Genomic DNA, 20,514 nt, shown 5'->3' with positions numbered 1-20,514 from the left:
CACAGCCCAAATATTCACATATTTTTACCTGGCCAGTATATGTATAGTACATATTTTCATCCATCTTTTGAACAGTTTTCAAAAAGGAGTTTCTTCTTGTATACTTTTACCAGTGGAAACTTCATGTCTCAAGTACTCTTTAATTTTCCACTTGGGAAACATCTATTCCAAATGGGAAATTATTTCTAAGGATATGTCTTTGAACACCATTAAAAAAAGTTTACTGGCTAAAAACACACAGTTTCAAGGTTATAGCTCTGTTTTAGAAGAAAAGTCTGTGAAAACAGACTGGAACTCACTCATGTTAAAACTTCCTTCCCCACAATTAAAAACTTCTTGATTCTTGTCTGTGATATTCCTACACACACTAACTGGAATAATCATCAATGACAATTTAAAACATTTCTTAGCTCAATTTTCACATCTTCTCATACTTGAAACATTGGCCGAGATCTGTCTTCTGCCTGGAAAGTCAGCAGACTTTCTAGGACATCTTGGGACCTTCTCCTCATCCCCCACCACTACTATTCCACATGCTTCTGTCACAGATATTGGAATCTATAGTTTTAGTCTTAGTTTTTCTTACCAGTTAGAGTATCACCCAGTCATTTCCTATTTCAGTTCCCACTGAAGAACCTCTGAAACATCTGCCAATAGAAGCAACTTGGAAATTGTTAAGTCTAGCCCCCTTCGTTGTAGACTGATTTGTTTCAGTTCCATGTACTAGATGGCCCAGAGTCCTCACAGCAGGCTGTGTGCATATCCTATTGAAACAATCAATCTCGTCATCTGCAACAAAGCTTTTTGGACTGATGCCAAACGTGGGCCTGCTCTAATTTTCCTTCAGTTCCCTGAATTCTCTCATGTATCTTACAGAGTCTTCTACATTCACATCATCCCAACTTCTAACACTAGTTTGTATGGCATTGCAATGGAGCAGTGATGGTATTGAAGGGAAAATACCACAGTGAAAGAATATGAAATTTATTTAGCAGCAAAGGATACAGAAACATACCCATATGGAGACAGTTCCACAAAACAGAAGACAATATAGCATATTCTCATTGGAAGTTTGTTTCCTGGCTCATGCATGTCCGTTAGCTGATAAAGATAGCACCTGATCTGGATGAGGGTCCCTTGAGGTCACGTTTGCCATTCTTGGATGAATGGTTTGGGGAGACTCTGGCTTATGTGCCTGCTTGTTCACCAGGTACAGTTACCAGGTACATACCTTAGGACATGCCTGAGTATTCACTGTCAATCTGTGAATCAAAGGTCAGTTTCCCATCTTTCATCAAGACTAGACACTAAGCCTTCCTAAAGTTGACTCCTCAGAGGGTAGGGGACAGCATTTCTGCTTCTGGCAGTTAAAGAAACTGTCTAGTTTCATGGGGTTCACATTGTTGATCTGGCCAATTCTTTGGTCTGGGGAAGGGAAGAAGACTGTTGGGGACATTTTTGATGTTTATAAAATAAATGTTATTCCTTCTTGGCATCATAATGCGGAACATGTAGGTTTATCTACTTAAGACATATGCATATTCATAAACTAAATATTTACAGATAAAATAATACAATGCCTGGGATGTGCTTTAAAGTAATCCAGGATGGGGGAATGGAAGGGAGGTATAGATGAAGCAAAACTGGCTGTGTATTGAGTGGGTGATTGTTTTGTCAGGTTTATTATACTATTGCCTTTACATACACATGTGTGAAATTTTCCAGAATAAAAAGGTTTTTTTTGAAAAGACACAAATGTCTTTTTTTTTTTTTGATTTTGCTAAAGAGAGCTTTATTAATGCTATTCATCTTCTCAAAGAAACAGTTTTTGTGTTTTTTATTTTCTCTTTTGCTTTTTGTTATATTTCATCGATTTCTGTACTTCTCTTTATAATTTATTCTGCTTAGTTTGAATTTAATTTGCTCTTCTTTTTCTAGTTTTTAAAGAAAGAAACCTAAATCCTTGATTTTAAACCTTTCTGCTCTTCTTACATAAGCATTTTAAAAAAATTCCTTGAAATATTTTTATTTCTTTGAACTGTTGCTTGCTATGGATCACGATGCTTTTTTAAAAAAGGTTTTTATTTTTATTATTCTTAGTTTTTATTGAAGTGTAGTCAATTTGCAGAGTTAGTTTCAGATGTATAGCAGTGATTCAGTTATACATACACATACATACATATTTTTTTTTCAGTTTATTTTCCATTACAGCTCATTATAAGAAATTGAATATAGTTCTCTGTGCTATACAGTAGGTCCTATTATCTATTTTATATATAGTAAGTGTATCTATTAATTCCAAACTCCTATCCCTTCTCCCCTACACCCCGGTAACCACAGTTTGTTTTGTATGTCTGTGAGTCTGTAAATAAAATGTGTTATCTTTTCTCTTCCTTCCTTCCTTCCTTCCTTCCTTCCTTTCTTTCTTTCTTCCTTCCTTCCTCCCTCCCTCCCTTTCTTTCTTTCTTTCCTTCCTTCCTTCCTTCCTCTTTCTTTCTTTCTTTCCTTGCTTCCTCTTTCTTTCTTTCTTTCTTTCTCTTTCTTTCTTTCTTTTTCTTTCTCTCTCTTTCTTTCTTTCTTTCTTTCTTTCTTTCTTTCTTTCTTTCTTTCTTTCTTTCTTTCTTTCTTTCCTTCCTTCCTTCCTTCCTTCCTTCCTTCCTTTCTTTCTTTCTTCCTTCCTTCTTTCCTTCCTTCCTTCCTCTTTCTTTCTTTCTTTTTCTTTCTTCCTTTCCTTCCTTCCTTCTTTCTTTCTTTCTTCCTTCCTACTTTCCTTCCTTCCTTCCTTCTTTCCTTCCTCTTTCTTTCTTTCTTTCTTTCTATTTGTTTCTTTCTCTTTTTCTCTCTTTCTTTCTCTTGCTTCCTTCCTTCCTTCCTTTCTTTCTTCCTTCCTTCCTTCCTTTTTTCCTTCCTTCCTTCCTTCCTTCCTTTCTTTCTTTCCTTCCTTTCTTTCTCTTTCTTTCTCTTTCTCTCCTTCTCCCTCTCCCTGCGTGCCTCCCTCTCCCTCACTCTCCTTCTTTCCTTTAGATCCCACATATAAGCAATATTATATATTTGTCTTTCTCTATCTGACTTACTTCACTTAATATGATAATCTTTAGGCATTTTAATGCTGTAAATTTTATTCTCAGTACTACTTTACATGCATGTCATACATTTTAATATGTCATGCTTTCTCTTGTGATTTATTCTTTGACCTATGGGTTATTTAGAAGTGTATTGTTCAGCTTCCAAACATGTGATTTTTCTATCCATCTTTTGGTTACTGATTCCCAAATTTAATTCATAATGATCAGAGAACGTATGTTGTATGGTTTGAATCTTTTAAATTTATTGAGACTTGTTTTATGGCCCAGAAAATGACGTTTCTTTTGCACTTAAAAAGAATGTGTATTCTACTGTTGTTGGTGGAGTGTTCTTTAAATGTCACTTGGGTCAAGTTGGTTGATAGTGTTGTTCAAGTCTCCTATACCCTTACTGATTTTCCCCCCTACTTTTTCTATCAATTATTGAGATAGAGGTGTTAAAATTTACAACTACAATTAGAGATTTGTCTATCTCCTTATAGTTCTATTTTTGTTTCATGTATTTTGAAGTTCTGTTATTACTAAAGGCAAAAGATTTATTCAATCTGAAGAGAAACCAGAGCATGAAGTTCTGTTATTAGGTGAATAAATACTTAGAATTGATATGTCTTTTTGGTGAATTGATTCCTTCATCAGTATGAAGTGAACCTCATTATTCTTGGCAATATTCCTTGCTCCAAAATCTACTATGGTTAGTATTAATGTAGCCACTTCAGTTTTTTTTTTTTAATTAGTGTTTGCATGACATATCATTTCCCATCCTTTTACTTTCAAGCTATCTGTGTCTTTATACTTAAAATGGACTTCTAGTAAGCAACACATAGTTGGGAATTTATTTTTTGTGCAATCTGACAATCTCTTTCAATTGGGGCATTTAAACCATTTACATTTAATGTGATTATTGATATGATTGGGTTTAAATATACCATCTTGCTATTTTTGTTGTTGTTCCTTGTTCCCATTTTCTGATTTTTCCCACTTTTATATTAATTTTTAAGATTCCATTTTATCTCTCATACCCATTTATTTGCCAAAGTTCCTTAATTTTTTTTTTAATGGTTGCTTTAGAGTTTAGAATAAGTATCTTTAACTTATCATAGTCTGCCTTTAAATAACATTATACCTCTTCTTATACCTCTTGATACTTCTTGATAATATAAAAACCTTACAACAGTATGCTTTCATTTACACTTTTCTGGCTTTTGTGCTATTGTGGTCATATATTTTGTTTTGTTATGGTATTTTATTATATAATTATGTATTTTATTATGTAATATTATATGTGTTTATTATTTTATGTTAAAAACCTCACAATACGTTGTTGTTATTTTTGCTTAAACAGTCAATAATCTTTTAAAGAGATTTTTAAATAAGAAAGAACATTTTACATTTACCTACGTATTTGCCATTTCTGTGCTATTCATTCTGCTGTATAGATTGAAATTTCCATCTAGTATCATTTTCCTTCCTTTTGAAGGACTTTGTTTAACATTTCTTGCAGTGGTATTCTGTCAGTGATGATTTTTCTGACCTTTTATGTATCTATTATGTCTCATAAAGTCTTTCTTTTGCTTTTATTTCTGAAAGATATTTTTGCTAGCTAGATATTTTCTTGGTTGACAGCTTTATGTTTGTGTTTGTTTTTCTTTTCAGTACTTCAGTGATGTTGCTTATCTTCTGACTCATTATTTCTGATGAGAAATCTGCTGTCATTCTTATCTTTGTCCTTCTCTATATTGGGTGTATTTTCACTGGCTGTTTCTACAATTTTCTTTTTATCATTGATTTTTAAACAATTTGTTTATGATATGTCATGGTGTAGTTTTCTTCATGTTTCTTTTTCTTATGGTTGATTGTGCTTCTTGGATCTGTGCATTTGTGGTTTTCATCAAATTTGGAGAATTTTTATCCCCTTTTTATCTTCACATATTTATTTCTGTCCTGTCTCCTTGTCTCCAGTTTCTGGGACTCCAGTTACAACTATATGAGACCCCCCCCCCCAAAATCCCCCAAAACAAAAAAGAAACCAACTATATGAGATCCCTTTATGTTGTCCCACAGCTCACCAATGCTCTGTTCATTTTTTTCCAAAATTTTTTCCAATCTAGTTTCATTTTGGATGGTTTCCTTTGCACTGCCTAATCTGCGATTAATCCAGCCAATGTATGTCATCTCTGACGTATTTTTTTTCCTAGAAGTTCAACTTCTTGATTATTCTTCTTTGTTTTAGGTTATTTTTTGGCTATTTCTCCTTTTTAATTGAGTTATAATTGATGTATAACATCATATTAGTTTCAGGTGTACAACATAATGATTTTTTTTTTTTTGGCATGCAGACATTTTGTTCTCTATTTAAAAGAACTCACCATTGCATAGCACAACCATTATAGTGGGGCATTTACATCAATCAAGAGCCTATGGAGTCCAATTTCCAATCAAATGCCCACCCACTTCTTAAACATCAGGTGGATAGTGTCTTTTTCTCTGGCTTTTGGTTCCTCCTTTGTCTCTTCTTTTTTTTTTTTTTATTGACATATAATTGATTTACAATATTGTATTTATTTTAGGTATACAACATAGTGATTCACAATTTTTATAGATTATACTCAGTTTAAAGTTATTATAAAATGTTGGCTATATTCCTGCTCTGTACAATATATTCTTGTAGCTTATTTATTTTATATATAGGGGGCTATCTTGCTCCTCTCCCCACTGTTAACTACTAGTTTGTTCTCTATATCTGTAGGTTTGTTTCTGTTTTGTTATATTCATTTGTTTGTTTTATGTTTTATATTCCACATATAAGTGATTACAAACTGTATTTGTCTTTCTCTGTCTGACTTATTCTGTTAAGCATCATATGGCACATTTTGAGTTACTGAGGGTTAGGACTTTTACATATTTTTGGAGAGAGATACAGTTCAACCAAAACACAATCCTAGTGAGTGTGAAATGACATCTTATTATGGTTTTTATTTGCATTTCTGTGATAGTTAATGATCTTGAACATCTTTTTATGTGCTTTTTGACCTTTTGTATATCTTCGTAGGAGAAAGATCTATTTAGATGTTTTGTATATGTCTAAACTGGGTCATTTGTCTTTTTATTGTTGAATCTTAAGTGTTCTTTATGTATTCTAGATACAACTCACTTGTCAGATATATGATTTGCAAAAATGTTCTCACATTCTGTGATTCTTTATTTTCTTGATGGTGTTCTTTGAAGGACAAAATTGTTAAATTTTAATGCAGTCCGATTAATTTTTTCCTTTGTTGCTTATGCTTTTATTGTCATATTTAAGAAACCATTGCCTAATCCAAAGTCACATGATTAATGCCTGTTTTCTTCAAAGAGTTTTATAGTTTTAGCTCTTATATTTAGGTATTTGATTAATTCTGAGTTACTTTTATATGGGATGTGAAGTAGTGATATGTCTTCATTCTCTTGCATGTGAATATCTAGTTGCCCCAGCACCATTTGTTGAAAAGACTATTCTTGCCTTATTGAATTGCGTTGACCCCCTTTTTGAAAATCAACTGACTGTAATTGGTCTCTCAATTATATCATATTGGTCTATTTATCTATCTTTATGTCAAAACCACACTGTCTTGATTGCTATAGCTTTGTTCTAAGTTTTGAAATTAAGAAGTGTGAGTCCTCCAATTTTGTTTTGCTTTGTTGTGTTGTGTTTTGGCTATTCTGGATCCCTTGAATTTCCATATGAATTTTAGGATCAGCTTGTCAAGTTCTACAAAGAAGCCAGCTGGAATTTTGATAGGGATTGTGTTGAAACTGTAGGTCACATTGGGGAATACAATATTAAGTCTTCTGATCCATAAGCATATAATGTTTTATTAGTTTCCTAAGGCTGCCATAGAAAGTACCACTAACCAAGTGTCTTAGAAGAGCAGGGATTTATTCTCTTGTTCTGGAGGCTATAAATTTGAAATCAAAGTATTAGTAGTTTGGGTCTTTCTGAGTAGTATGAAGGAGAATCTGCTCCATGCCTCTCTCCTAGCTTCTGGTGGAGTTTCTTGACTTACAGGTGCATTACTCTGATCATTGACTTTAGCTTCATATGGTATTTTCCCTGTTTGTATGTTTCCAAATGTCCTCTTCATATAAGGACACCAGTTATCACATTAGGGACTACCCTAATCCAGTATGACCTCATCTTAACTTGATTACATCTGCAAAGACCCTATTTCAAAATAAGGCCACATTCACAGGTATTGGGGACTAGTATTTTAATATCTTTTTGGAGGACACAATTCAACCCAAAACAGATGTCTTTTCATCTATTTTGGTCTTCTTTTAATTCCTTTCAACAATGTTTTCCAGTTTTCAATGTATAAAGTTTACAATTCTTTTTTTCTTTTTGAAGCTGGCATAAATAGAGCTGTCTTCCTAATTTCATTTTTGGCTCCTTCATTGCTACTGTATAGAAATGCAATTGATTTTTTTTTTTTTTTTTGCATATTGATCTTGTAGCCTGAAACCGTGCTATACTTGTTTATTTGTTCTAATAGTTTCATAGTAGATTCCTTAGGGTTTTCTAAATACAAGACCATGTCATTGGGAAATAGAGATAATTTTCTTCTCCTTTTCTAATCTGGATGCCTTTTTCTTGTTTTTCTTGTCTAATTACCCTGCCTAGAACCTTCAGTGAAATGTATAGAAGTGGTATATTCTGTCATAGAAATTGAACACCCTTGTCTTATTCCTGAGCCTAGGGGAAAGACTTCAGTCTTTCACGATATGATGCTAGCTGTGGGCTTTTCATAGATGCCCTTTATTAGATTGAGGACATTCCTTCTATTTCTAGTTATTGAGTATTTTTATCATGAAGGGGTGTTGGATTTTTTCAAATGCATTTTTGTGTCTATTGAAATGATTATGTGGTTTTTGTCCATTATCCTATTGATATGGTGTATTTTATTAATTGATTTTTTGGATTTTAAATCAATCACATTTCTGGGATGAATCTCACTTGGTCATGGTGTACAATCCTTTTTTATATGTCACTGGATTTAGTATTACTAGTATTTCATTGAGGATTTTTGGGTTTATATTCATGAGATATATTGGTCAGTAGTTTTCTTTTTTGGTGATGTCTTTGTCTGATTTTGCTATCAGGGCAAGACTGGCTTCCTAGAATGAATTTTGAAGGGCTCCCTCCTCTTCTATTCAGATTTTATCTTTTTTTCTTGAGTCAGTTTCAGTAGTTTGTGTTTTTCCATGAATTTGGCCATTTCATTCAAGTTATCTAATTTGTTGGTATACAGTTGTTAATAGTATTCCCTTATAATTCTTTTTATTTCTATAAAGTCAGGAGTACTGTCTTCCCTTTCATCTCTGATTTTAGTAATTTTAGTTTTCTCTCTTTTTCTCAGTCCATTTAGCTAAAGGTTTGTCCATTTTATTCACCTTTTCAAAGAATTAACTTTTCATTTTATTGATTTGCTCTATTGTTTTTCTGTTCTTTATTTCATGAATTTCCACTCTAATCTTTATTATTTCCTTCTTTCCACTTGTTTTAGGTTTCGTTTTCTCTTCTTTGTCCAGGGTCTTATGGTAGAAAGTCAGGCTGTTGGTCTGAAATTTTTCTTCTTTTTTAATGTAAGCATTTATAGCTATAAATTTCCCTGTAAGCACTACTTTTGCCACATCTCAGAGTTTTGGTATGTTATGTCTTCGTTTTCATTGTCTCAAATAATTTTCTAATGTTCCTTTTGATTTCTTTCTTTTTGGCCCATTTGGTATATAGGACTGCACTATTTAATTTCCACATATTTGTGAATTTCCCAAATAACTCTTCTGTTACCAATTTCTAATTCCACTCCATGGTGACTGGAGAATACTCTTTGTATAATTTCAATTATTTTTAATTTATTAAGGCTTGTTTTATGGCCTAGGATATGATCTTTCTTTGAGAATGTTTCATGTGCATTTGAGAAAATGTGTATTTTGTGGGTATTGAGTGGAGTGTTTATATAGATATTTGTTAGTCTAGTTTGTATATAGTGTAGTTAAAGACTTATTGTTTCCTGTTGATCTTCTCCCTAGTTGTTTTATCACTTATTGAAAGTTAGATATTGAAGTCTCCAACTATTATTGTTGTGTCTGTTTGTCCCTTCAGTTATGTCAGTTTTTGCTTCATGTATTTTCTAGGCACGTACATGTTTGTAATTGTTATATCATACTGTTGGATTGACCTTTTTATCATTACGAAGTGTTCCTTTTAGTTTCTAATCATATTTTTGTTATTTTGTTGTTTTAAAGTCTATTGTATCTGATATTAGTAGCAATTGCTGTTTTCATGATGTATCGGTTTTTCACTCTTTCTAGGTCCTTTCTAGGCACGTACATGTTTGTAATTGTTATATCATACTGTTGGATTGACCTTTTTATCATTACAAAGTGTTCCTTTTAGTTTCTAATCATATTTTTGTTATTTTGTTGTTTTAAAGTCTATTGTATCTGATATTGGTAGCAATTGCTGTTTTCATGATGTATCGGTTTTTCACTCTTACTTTCAACCTAAAGTTGAATCTAAAGCATATCTCATGTAGACAGCATATAATTGGAACTTGCTTTTTTATCCAGCCTAACAATCTCTGCCTTTTGATTAAATTGTTTAAGTCATTCACAAATTATGTTATTATTTATAAAATTGGATTTATATCTGCTTTTTTACTTTTCATTTTCTTTGTTTCATGACTTACTTGTTTCTCCTTTCTTTACTCTTTTCTTTAACGTAAATATTTTGTGTTACATTTTCATTCTTTTAATATTTTTTTCTTTTATATATATTTTAGTGAAGAACTATTTATCTCTTATAAGGTATAAAGTTTCATTCAAAGTGAAATGTTGCCTAAAATTCAAAATGAAGCATTGTATGTTGCTGTAAGTATTGATAATTAAAATATCAGTAATGGTAATGAATCTTTATTCTAAGGCCACCTGTAGGGAAAAGGCCTCTATGGTGGGAAAATATAATTGATTCTCAAAAGTAGATACACAGTAGGTCTTTGTCATAAGAACTTTTATTGATATTTTATGAATGAGTAAGGCTCTGTAACATTGCAAACTTACAACTGTATATTAGTAAAATACAACAATAACAGTTTTCTGCTTTGTATCCTTTTGGGCATAATCAGGTAGGCCATTTATTAATTATGTATTTTAAAATCACAAAATTGTCCTCTTTGACATAATTTAGATATACATTTAAATATTCATTAATTAGTCTTATATTAACTCAAGGACTACTGAGTCAAATTAATTTCAAAGGTTTGAAACTATTTGAAATACCACCTTAAAAGTGGTATAGCAACAAAAGAGCTTCATCTTGTATAGACTTCAATATCAGGTTCCATCAGTCAGCTCAGCACACCTTTTATCTTCTATTCCTTTATTGAACTGTAGTTTGACAATAAAATATCACAATGTTTGTTTTCCAGCAGGTCAGACAGGACCGGAATAGAGCTGGACCACCATTTCCAGCTAAATAACATTGATGAAAGTATTCAGTTGTATAACTGTACCCATCTAGAAAGGTATACATAAGATAAATATACAATGTGTACATGACTAGATAATATATATACTTATGCATATTAAAGTACAGAGGAAATTTGTTAAATTTCCTTAGAATTCTTATCTTGTTATTTCATCTTCAAATAGGTCACATTTATAACTAAAAATCTTCAACATAAGAGTAGCTGATCTGGCAAAAGCCCTATATCTTTAGTTTCTTGCTGTGTATCTTTTTTTTTACCTATTAAAACTCCCTGGTCTCTCTTTCTCAGGTGGATGTGACTATTTTCTTCTCCTCAAGAGGAGTTAGAGATTCCTACTCTCCAGCTTCTTCTTCACTTTTATTGTTGTTGTTTTTTTAAAATTTTCAGTCATTTTAGCCTTTCTGAAATTTTATAAAAAATATTTATTTTTGGATCTACCAAGTTGCAATTCTACATGTTACACCACTGGTTAATTTAGGGGGTGGAATGCAATATATAGATTTGGTAGAAATTTTATATGGAGTTTGGTGCAGAGAAGAGGGGGTGAAGGTCGGGAATTTGAGAACTAAAGGTGCTAGATCCCACTTCCTGCATTATACATAGGTCAAGATTAATGGAACCAGTTAAGTTACTCTCCAGGTGATTGAGAAGGGTGGGAAATTTAGAGGCTGAAATGGATCTCTGAACAGTCTATTAAGCCTTTGAGTGATTGAGAAGAAGATAAATACCAGGACAAAATCCATCCTAACAACTGATTCTGTTATGTAAAACAAACCTACAGGATTTGAAATGCAACCAAGTCTGTTTTATATTAAGGCAAGTATAAACCAACTTAATCTTAGACCTGCCTCCAGCCCCAGATTATGTTTGGTATGAGCACAAAGAGCTGTACAGCATGAATGCACAAGGATCAGTAGAGTGGGAAGGCTCACTGCCAGGGAAGTTTGGCACAAGAACTCTAAGAGGAAGGGGAAATTTCTTCCTCGTTGAATCAACTTTGGCTCTCTGGAATAGAGAACATGGAGAGAGAGGGACCAAGGAAAGCCAACCCTATTCTACTTGTTGATACCTTAACAAGCTGTTGATTTTTAAAAGGGGATAAAGGGGCAAAGCGTGGGTAGCATTCTGTTCCTCTGAGTCAATCCTAATGAAGTAGGAGGTTCTTGAAGAAATTAATTTCCATTTAAATTCATGTGTGACCCTCTTCTAGAAACCTCCACTTGTTTTGGAATTTTTGTTAAGAATTTCAAATGATCCAGCAATAATAAGGTCTTTTTTGACATATTCTATTCTTGAGTGTAAGTTTTCTGTTGAATGCCTGATTTCAGCCATAGAAATTTTCTTAAAATGGAAATGACTGATTACTCTCCTCTCTGTTTACTAATTTAATATGGAAAAATAAATCAGGATTCTCATACTTCCGAAGCAATCAGGCTTTTAATCCAGGGTACTGTACTCCAGGATTCCTATAGTTGTTGGTGCCGAATTTCCTGGCAACGAAATAGTGGTCGATTCCAAGGCTTTTCTGACTTAAAGACACAGTAGTACTACTCAACAGAAAATAGAAATCTGCCCCTCCACTGCAGTTTCTGAGCCTAACAAAAGGTGACAGAAGCAATGAAATGGGTGGATTTTACCAGGCATTATAGAACAAAGGAAAAAGGGTCTGTGCTCTGCTTGGACCCCCCACCCTCTGCCCCCCAACAAAAAGCACTTGAAAAGAGTGACTCTGCTTCTTCAGAAATGAGTGTATTATCTTTTACCGTGGTCAACTTTTGGTTATGTGTGAGCTAATTTTCTGTTTTGCATCTTATCTGCTTTACAGTAGCATCCCGCTGATGGGGCCATTACCCAGAATTAGTCTCTTAAATTCTTTATTCTTACTCACTTGTAGGAGCTTATGTTTCTGCCTCCCTTCGTGAGAGTAAATGGGATACGATTCAAAGCATCTGAGCCTAATTCCTATATTTTCTCCTGATCATTTTGATGCTACTCAAGTCACTCTTCCTTAAGATATGCCTCTTTGTTGTTAAAATCAAACTACACAGAGCTGAGCAGAACATCTTCTTCCATCCAAGTGACATGATACTCTTGTAGCCCCAGAAGAAAACTCTGAATTTAGCTCCCCTTTTACACTGAAAAAATCATGTTTAATTTAGTGCCATCTTTAGGCTGTAGGTTTTCCATACAACTGTTTTTGACTACCAGGCATCATCCCACCTCAGGTTTGCTGGTTAGGCTAGAGTATTTTTCAAGAATGTTTGTAATTTGAGTCTAATTTTAATCACTACTTGTATTTTTATATAACCTATATCTTTGTGTGGGTTTTGTACATTTGTTTTCTGAATATACCTGTTGCCAACCTTAGGTTGTATGTTCTAAGCAGTTGATTTTTTTTTTTTTTTGAAACTTAGCTGTCCCTCATCTTTCTTTAGAGCTTCACAGACATGATTGTATTTCTGAGTATAGATTTTTAATGTAAGGTAATGTTGCTATCTTTTTAAATAGTTTCACTGGAAAACTGAGAAGAGGGCACTGGATTTACAGACTCACTTATATTACTCTAGTTTTTCTCCAGTATAAATGACACCCCCCACTCCCCCCGTTTCAAAGTCAAAGACATTTTCTCTGGCTGAAACTTCTGCAATAAAGTTGTGTTCTTGAAATTTCGCACCTAAAGAAGTCAAATCAAAAGTCAAAATCTAAGGTGATTTTAAGAACAGATTTACAAATTTTTATCTACATTATAATGATATTTTACTAAGAAAATGGTTCTGAATTATTGCATTAATTAAATTATATTTGCATTTTTGTTCCATTTCCAAAAATAATTTGAGACAACTTTAAATTATTTACCATACATCCACTGTAATCACTAAAATGGAAGAGATGGAAAAAACCAAGTGTTGGCAAGGAATTGGAACAAGTAGAACTTTCTGTACACTGCAATTGAGAGAGTAAATTTCCCCTTTGGAAAACTGCTTGGCAGTATTTACTAAGCTGAATATAGATATATCCCATGAACAGCAATTCTGTTCCTACTTACACATGCAGCAAACATAAGTTTACCAAAAGGTGTGTACTAGAATGTTCACAGTAGTACTACTCACAGTATCTCCAAACTGTAAAGTATACGAATACTCGTTGTTACAGACTGAATTGTGTCCCCCCAAAGTTCATAGGTGAAGCTCTAGCCCTCAATGTGACTATTTGGGGATAGGGTCTTTAAGGGGGTAATTAATTAAATGAGGTTTTATGGGTGGAACCCTAATCCCATAGGGCTGGTGTCCTCATAAGAAGAGGAAGAGACACCAGGGATGCATGCACACAGAGGAAAGGTCATGTGAGGACACAGCAAGAAGATGGCCATCTGTAAGCCAAGGAGATAAACCTTAGAAGAAATCAAACCTGCTGATACCTTGGTCTTGGTCTTCCAGCCTCTAGAACTATGATAAAACAAATTTCTATTGGTTAAGCCACCAGTTTGTGGTATTCTTTTATGGCTGCCCTAGCAGACTAATACAGTCATCAGCAGTAGAATGATAATAAATTGTGGTATTTTCATGCAATAAAATACTACTGTACAGAAACAAAAATAAACTACTTCCACATGCATTGCTATGGATGAATCTCACATAATATTGAGTAAACAAAGCCAGACACTTGCTAATAAAATAAATGAGCTTATCTGAAGCAATATATGCCCTAGTTCCTAGCTTGAAAGTGATTTAAGACTCTTAATGATTTGGTCAATGTCAGTACAAAATGAAAGACACTTTTTATGTCTAGAATGTTTGTTAACCATGAAGGTCAGGACTACCAGATATGGTAATTAAGGCTTTGTGTTTTAAAAATCTTTTTAAAAAGTAATAAAAAATTTTAAAATGATAACTTTTACATATTAAGTTTCTGAGGTATTTAAATTTTAAAATAATTTTATGTTAATATTTCCTTCTAATGTTTTCTACTATCAAAAGTCTGTGCCTGGTAGAGATCATTTTTACGTTATTGAAAGATATAATCTTGTCATGGTATATTGATTTATAATAGTGATAAGCTACAAATTTATGATAATTATGGGTTTTTTTTAACAGAAAACTGCTGAAAATTTTAGTATAACCCTGTGATAGAAAAATGATTTACTGTTTATTATTATGGACATTCATTATTTGAGGACATATAAAGTATTGTGATAAATACAGAATTACTTAGCATTTCAGGAATTTTCCAGATTAGTGTCTTTTTGGGAATTTGGAAACATTTTTTCTGGGATTCCCCCTGATTTTCCAGCTGGTAGTTACCCCCAGCTCTCCTCTGATTCTTCATGCCATGAAAACTGTATGTTTTCTTTTTCTTTTTTTTTTTAATTGAAGTATAATTGATTTATAATGTTAATTTCTGGTGTACAGCATAATGATTCAGTTATACATAGACAAATACATTCTTTTTCATTATAGTCTATTACGAGGTATTGAATATAGTTCCCTGTGCTATACTGTAGGACCTTATTATTTATCTAATATATGTATATTAGTTAGTATCTGCAAATCCTGATCTCCAAATTTATCCCTCCTCTCTTCCCCTCCACTCCCCATCAATAACCATAAGTTTGTTTTCTGTGTCTGTGAGTCTGAAGGACTGTAGGTTTTCTGTTGGAGTTTTAGTTGCCCTGAGTAGTACTGATTTTATTGTCTTTAGTCTGAAAGATGTAAAAATGAGTAACATGCCTTTTTTCCCCCTTCTTCCAAGTGTTAGGTACTTCTAGAAACTGACTGCTTCTGTTCACTTGTACAATGCCTTCAGGTCCCCTGTTTTTGTATTTTGTCCAGAATTTATAGCTCCTATCAGCAGGAGAGTCAGCTTGGTGGAGCTTAGCTGACCCTACTAAAAGTATAATTCTTCCCCCTGTTCTCATAGAACACACCCTCTAGTATCTTCCTGAGAGGGCTGCATGGGAAATATGTTTTTTGAGGGCTCATCTGTCTGAAAATGTCCTTATTTTGCTTGACTAACAGCTTGACTGGGCATGGACAGTTTGACAATAATGTTACCTTAGAAACTTTTAGAAACTATACCATCATCTTCACATTCCATTATTGCTGTTACAAAGTTTGATGTGAATGTTTCTTGACTTTTTTATATTTGACCTGTTTTTCTCTTTTGAAGATTTTAGGATATTCTTTCTTTATTCCTAGTTTCTTGAAATTTCATGATAATGTGCCTTAGAATGGAGCTTCCCCATTCTTTGTGCTGGGTATTCATTGGATTTTTTCAGTTTAGAAAATCGTGTCTTTCAGTTCTAGGAAATTTTTCTTTTTTCTTTGACTCTTTGATTTTTTTTCCCCCTTTATAGTCTTAGAGCTCCTTCTGGTTAGCTATTGAACCTTCTGGATTTATCTTCTAATTCTTTTATCTCCTCTTCTATTTTCCATCCTTTTGTCTTTCAGCTCTGTTTTCTGAAAGATTGCTTCAACCTTTTTTCCTTAATTTTTTCTTTAGGAGTCATATTTAGAGCTCTTTCTCATGCCCAAATTGTCCTTTTGGTTTATAGCATTTATGCAGTGCAATATGTGACATATTAGAGTGTTTTTTTTTTTCCTTTTTTGTTCTCTGTATTCTTCTTTTTCCTTCCTCTGAGATCCTATCCTCTTTATTGTGGTCTTTATCTCTTATCCTAGAGGATATCCTTAAATGCCTAGATATACTTGTGTCCATCCACAGTTAAGAATGAAGTATTAAAAAGCTGATTAGAAGTTCTATGTAAATAGATAGGGTTTTATTGTTTGGTGGGCTTCACTGGAGGGTGATAAGGTGGCAGGTCAGGTTTTCTATTGAAGAACCCCCAAATGTGAGTATCTGCAAGTCTTTTTTTTTTTTTTTTTTTTGGCTATTCAGTTTCCTCCAATCTTTCAGTCTACTTCCTGGAATGGAAGCTTCCTGGACTGCTAGGGCTATGGATGCTAAAGAGGTAAAGACTGTTGGTTTCACTGTTGACTTTGTAGAATTGTGGTATGGTGTCTCTCACCCTTTCTTCACTATTCAAACTGTCCCTGACAGTAAACAGCAGTTTCAGCTGGAGCAGAAGAGTTACAGGAATCTGGCTGTCCAGGTAAAGGGAGGGAATCTAAGGAACTGCCTTTGTCTTATTTTCAAGCAATGCCCCTGTTTCCAACCTAACCCCTCACTTGTATCTTTGAGTATATCTAGTAGGGCCAAACCTTTGGAGAGTTTTTGGTGAGAATCGGCTTGCTTCATCTTGGCTCAGCACCCTACCTCCCACCTTCTGATTTCTTAATCTACTAAGGCCCTGCTCATCCAACTAAGGAAACCAATGCCAGTCTTTTCTTCTTCCAGGCTTCCCTAATCTTTCCAAGTGATTCTCTTAGAGATCTCTTTCCCCCATCACTTGTTTGGTGGGGAGGGTAAATCACCCTCTTTTTTCCTGAAAGAAAGGGAGGGAAGAGGCTCTTACCACAAATACTGGACACAAAAACCAGTGACTCCTGATCCCCCTTTCCCCCTTATAAAGACACTGTGGTGTGAGGAATAGGAGGGGATGGTGAAGGAAGGGTGGCATTTGAAGTAGGGCCAGTCCTCCTCATTATTTAAGCACAGGGGCAGGAGTCTGGATCCAGTTCATTGGTGGCTCATTGGTGGTTCTCTTTAGAAACTTGGGGATACTTAGCAGTTCTGGTCATCAACCTTTGGCCTTAATTACAATTCCAGGACAAGAAGAAAAAATTGCACACAAAAACTGCATAATATTCCATTGTATGGATGTATCTAGATGTACTTCAAATTCCCCATTGTTGGACATTTAGGTTCTTTTTCATTGTTCTTGTGTAAGCAGTGTCAACAGTGAACATCCTTGTAGTTGTTACCATTATTTCCATAGGTGAAATCCCTGAGTGGAATAGCTAGGTGATATGCATGTTTTTAATGCTTTTATTACATATTATCTGGTTTCCCTGAAATCTTGAACCAGTTTTATATTCCTCCCAATAGTGCTTAAGAGGAACCTTTTCCCCCTTACCAAGGCTTACTCCAGGTATTTTATCTTTTTTCTTACCTCTGCCTATTGAGTTAAAAAAATGGCCTCTCATGATTTTACTTTGCATTTTTATCACTAGTAGGAATGAATCACTACATATACGTCTTAAGCATTGAGCAAATTTTTTTAATGCAATTTGCCTGTTAGATCCTTTGACAGTTTTTCAGTTGGGATGTTCAACTTTTTTATCTGCTGGAGTTTGTAATACATTGATAATATTAATTATATACCATAAATACTGCCACGATGTTTTCCAGTTTGACATGCTGTATAATTTATTTATAATACTTTGTTGTACAGAAAATTTACATTTTTATGTATTCAGATCCTAGATAAATGACTTAATTCTTTAAGTTTTCTCTTCAGTAAAAATGTGATAACACACACTACATGGTAAGATGGGGTGGTATAGGTAAATTAACTGCTGTATAATAGTTATGCAACAAATGGTAGCTTTTTAAATTGAAGTATAGTTGATTTAGAATATTGTGTTAGTTTCATGTGTACAGCAAAGTGATTCAGTTTTATACATATACATTTTTTTCAGATTATTTTCCATTATAGGTTATTACAAGGTATTGAATATAGTTCCCTGTACTATACAGTAAATCCTTATTTCTTATCTATTTTATGTTTAGTGGTTTGTATCTGTTAATCCCATACTCCTAATTTATCCCTCCTCCCTTTTCCCCTTTGTTAACCATAAATTTATTTTCTATCTGTGAGTCATTTCTGTTTTGTATATAAATTCATTTGTATTATTTTTTTTAGATTCCACATATAAGTGATATATAGTATCTGTCTATCTCTATCTGACTTACTTCACTTAGTATGATATTCTCTTGGTCCATCCATGTTGCTGCAAATGACAATATCTCATTCTTTTTTGTGGCTGAGTAATATTCCATTATATGTACACCACATCTTAAACCCATTGTCTGATGATGGGCACTTGGGTTGTTTCCATGTCTTTGCTCAAATGATAGCTTTTGTTATTTCCTGTATGACACACTGAAAAAGTTCAGAATCACCCAAATTTTTCATCAGAATTGCAAAACATACTCTAAAATATTTAAACCAGATATGAACCAGAATCATAAGTAAAATTCTGAATTTTTCAGGCTAATATAGACAGGTAAGTTTTAACTTCTGTTTTTACTTTTCTAATTCTTACCCTAAAAAAAATGAATGAGCTCTGATTGGTGTGTCCTTTTAAGTAGGGAAATCTAAAGTCTGAGTCGAATGTGAGAAGACTAGTGTTCTCTTGTAAGTTATTTGTTAAGGGATTATAATATATTCATTTTTCATAAGGATTACTTTCATATCATCCTTATTTATTTTATATAAATATAGATACATCTGATAAAATCAAAACCACACACTAACCCCTCCTGCTTTTAAGACAATATGAAGAAAAGTTTCCTGTCCCCCAGCAGGTCAGTAGAACTTACTCCCTGAGGCCATGCAAGTTGGCTTAGATGGATGATAGTCTATTCAGTTGTGAGTTACATAAGCTGCTTTTATGAATATTTATTTTTAGGCCACTTTACACCAATAATTTTTTTTATTTTGCATGTTGTAACTTCTGAATAACTTTTTATGATAATGTACTAGAATTCTTATAAGATACAATTGTAATAAAAATAGTTGTATAATTCTACCCATAATTTTACTAAAAGTGAAATCACACATAGTAATTTCATAGATGGCATAATGTGGCCTGACTAAAGTCTAGTGAGCCATATTTTAGTATTATAGTATATTTGAGCACAGAATAAAACAGAAATCACCACTGAGGAAGTTTGTAAGCAATTGTTTTTTTTTTTCCAAGGTAGGCAGGTAAATTTTATGCAGTTAAGATTCTGTGACGCAACATTGTAAAATGATTATAAATCAATAAAAAATGTTAAAAAAAAAAAAAAAGAAAGAAAAAGATTCTGGATACAGATCCCCTTAAGCTAAACCAAGTCACAAACGTGTATTAAAGCCCTCACTCATGTCCTCCATCAGGGGTATACACAGTTCAGTCTAAGTCACTTCCTGATGAGCTCCTCACTCAGAATCACTCCTTACCTTGATAGTCCCCCCCACCACCACCACACACTTTTAAGACACCTGCTTAAGCCACTTTCCAGGCATAATTAACCTAACATTAGCAAGTGCTTTAATCCACTTCCCTCCAACATAGCTATGCAGATCAGTGAGGCCAAAGACAGAAATACAAAAGAAAACCAAGATAAGGTTTAACTTACATGGATAAGCTTTCTCTGGCATGAAAAAAGACTATGTGGCAGTCCACGCTTGATAAAAGTGATTACAGTTCCCATGGCATACACAACCCTCACTCTATCTAGCAACATACACTCAACATGCTATATAAAGTATAATTTCCATTTTATTGAGGCTTTTCTTTTCCAAAGAACAGTATTTCTTCAGTCATTAAGGACTTAGTTCCTTACATGGGTTTTGGTGGAGGTCGTGGGGCAGCACCTGCAGGTCTAAATCTGGGCGGAGGTGTTCGGTCCTTCCGGGCTTCGCGAGAACGGTTCATGACTACCTTGCTGTGAATGGCACAACTCACGCAGTAATGTAGTTTCACATACAGCTTGGGACGCACATAGGCGTCGAAAACGCTTGCTTCGGAAATATCCCTGACGGCTGCGGCTTCTACTATGTTTCGAATAACGAACTTCTTAATGGCCTTGTCTTTGGGTACGCGTCTGGCACAGCTGGTGCAGCGAATAGGCTCCACATGGCGCGGCCCTTTTTGGCGCGACCATTGTTCCTTCTTTACTTGGTCATTTTGGAAGCGAGGACGCGAGAGAGCGTAAGCAATTGTTTTTTCACTAAATATGCT

General features: G+C 34.0%; 1 protein-coding gene and 1 pseudogene across 6 annotated transcripts in view; one reads left to right on the top strand and one right to left on the bottom strand.

Moving 5' to 3' along the window:
• The window catches only part of AFG1L (AFG1 like ATPase), a 196,013-nt gene that overhangs the window by 129,039 nt on the left and 46,460 nt on the right, over positions 1–20,514 (top strand). The gene's annotated exons all lie outside the window — the stretch shown is intronic.
• Positions 20,035–20,459, bottom strand: LOC105097119 (small ribosomal subunit protein eS26-like; annotated as a pseudogene).

This window comes from Camelus dromedarius, chromosome 6, assembly GCF_036321535.1.
Source record: "Camelus dromedarius isolate mCamDro1 chromosome 6, mCamDro1.pat, whole genome shotgun sequence".
Lineage (NCBI taxonomy): Eukaryota > Metazoa > Chordata > Mammalia > Artiodactyla > Camelidae > Camelus > Camelus dromedarius.
The sequence above is the reverse complement of the archived record's forward strand: the minus strand, read 5'-3'. Positions and strand labels throughout refer to the sequence as shown.